Raw genomic sequence first — 2,500 nt, 5'->3', positions numbered from 1 at the left:
ATTAAAAGCTGGGAAGTACTTAAAACCTATAATCACAGCGATCACAGATACATTAAAGTTGTTATTAAAAATGAAGAACTTCCAGAGGAATATGGCCTAACGTTAAAAGGGCAAACAAAAGTCATGGAAAAGTTGCAAATTGATCCCTGGTTTGAGGAAGTCCAGGGGAAAATAAACACGAAGGAAAGTATTGAAGAAATAGTGAATACGCTACACGAGAAAATCGAGAAACTTAAGAAGGAATTCAGTAAAAAGAAAAAACCTTCTAAACAAAAACCGAATACTTGGTGGTCAAGAGACCTAGAAATTGAAAGGAAGAGAGTCAGAGCACTACGAAGGAGGTATCAAAAGGCGAAAGGGGATATCAGAGAACAATACAAAAAGGAATACTATAAAGAACATGACACGTATAACAACATGATAGAACAGGCTAAAAACAACAGTTGGAAAACTCTATGTACTAAGGCTACGAAAAATCCATTCATCCTACCGTATAAAATTGCACGAAATAAGATGAAAACCAAGGTTATGTTTAGAAGCATCACAAAAGAAAATGGAGAAGTCACAAAGACTCTTCAGGAAACAATAGAACACATTCTAGGAAATTTATACCCTAACTGCATGGAAAATGACGAGCCAGGACACAGTCAAATACAATCAAGCAACGACACAATAAACAATAACAAACAGGGAGGAAATTGGACATCGGGAGCAGAAATGAGAGAAAGAAATTTACCCAGTGATGACCTCCCATTTACAGAGATTGAAGTAACGCAGATAGTAAAAAATCTGAGGAAAGATGTAACCCCCGGACCAGACAACCTAAAAACTAACCTCATACAAGTGATGTATGAAAGGCATAAGACTTTCTTTGTCAATCTTTTTAATGCATGCTTAAAGCACGGACATTTTCCTCAAAGATGGAAAGAATCTAAAATTATATTGATTCCAAAAGGGAACGGAGAGGACAAATCCGAGGAAAACAAATATCGCCCAATAGCTATTAACTCGATTTTGGGAAAAATATTAGAAAAGCTCATAAAAGATAGAATCTATTATTTCTTGTTTAAAAATCACCATTTTAACAAAAAACAATTTGGATTTACCCATGGGACATCAACAACCACGGCATTGGAAGAAATAATCAAACGAATAAACCAAGCGAAAATTGATAAGCTAAACAGCATGCTAATAGCACTAGATATTAAAAACGCATTCAATTCTATAAAACCCGAAGTAGTTATTCAGAAATTAGAAGAATATAAGTGTCCCAACAACCTAATAAAACTGGCGGACAATATTCTACGGAACAGGAAAATAATCTATGAAACAGATGGAGTAAAAATTAAGAAAACACTAACTTCAGGTTCCCCACAGGGGTCACCTTTAAGCCCACTCTGTTGGAATATAACAATAGGCGACCTATTAGAAACTCAGCTTCAAGAAGGAGTACACATCCAAGCCTTTGCGGACGACGTGGTGTTACACATAAAGTTCCGCTCAAGAAAAGAGGTGGAGGAAAAAGCTACGAAGGCACTAACACTAATAAATCAGTGGGCACATCAAAAAGGAATAACCCTGAATAAGGAAAAATCGGAATATATGATAATCGGAAAGCAGTACATTAGCCATCAACCCCAAATAAAAATCGGACAGGATAAAATCAAAATGGTTAACGAAATGAAAATTCTAGGGGTGGTCTTGGACACAAAACTAACATTCCTCCCACATCTAAAATACTTAAAAAGAAAAGTAGACGAAGTCACGTATAATTTAAGTCGTACAATAAAAGACGACAAACATACAAATAGAAACACACTACAGTTAATATATAAAAGGGGTATAGAACGAATGGTTACATACGCCTCCCCAGCATGGTATAGCCGAAAAACCATTTTTATTAAAAAACTGAAATCAATCCAAAGATTACCTTTATTATTAATAACTAAATCATTCAAAACAACATCAAATCTTTCACTCAACATATTAGCAAACATTCCACCTCTCCATTTGACAATCGAAAAAGAAAACGAATTACACTGCATACTTAAGAAAGGAAAGAACTTCACATGGCAACAGAAAGTATACACCGAAAACGAAATAATGAAGAAACACGACCAATGGCAAGATCATCCAGCAAATAAAGTTAGCATACCCTTTGGAACAACAGAGGAAGAAGCAGACTTCAAAATATACACAGACGGATCAAAGAAAGAAAAAGAAACAGGAGCGGCATTTATAATACTAAACAAAGATAACCAAATCCAAACAGTGAAAAAATATAAACTTCCAGAACACAGCAGTAATTACGAGGCTGAGATCATTGCAATCCAGAAAGCAATAGAACATATCTGGCCTCTACAAGCTTTCGTTAAATACCAGCTTTTTACAGACAGCCAATCTGCACTTCTGGCAATAAAAAATCCAGATAACCTAAATCCAATTATTTGTAACATCAGGAAAACCTTAAGCCAAACACAAAGTAAAGATATTAAACTGA

The 2,500-nt window shown here is 35.2% G+C and overlaps 1 pseudogene; it reads left to right on the top strand.

Moving 5' to 3' along the window:
* Positions 1-2,500, top strand: part of LOC142794561 (large subunit ribosomal RNA) — an 8,569-nt pseudogene that overhangs the window by 3,432 nt on the left and 2,637 nt on the right.

The sequence above is a fragment of the Rhipicephalus microplus genome, unplaced genomic scaffold (assembly GCF_043290135.1).
Source record: "Rhipicephalus microplus isolate Deutch F79 unplaced genomic scaffold, USDA_Rmic scaffold_455, whole genome shotgun sequence".
Classification (NCBI taxonomy): Eukaryota; Metazoa; Arthropoda; class Arachnida; order Ixodida; family Ixodidae; genus Rhipicephalus; species Rhipicephalus microplus.
This window is presented reverse-complemented; position numbering and strand designations above follow the sequence as displayed.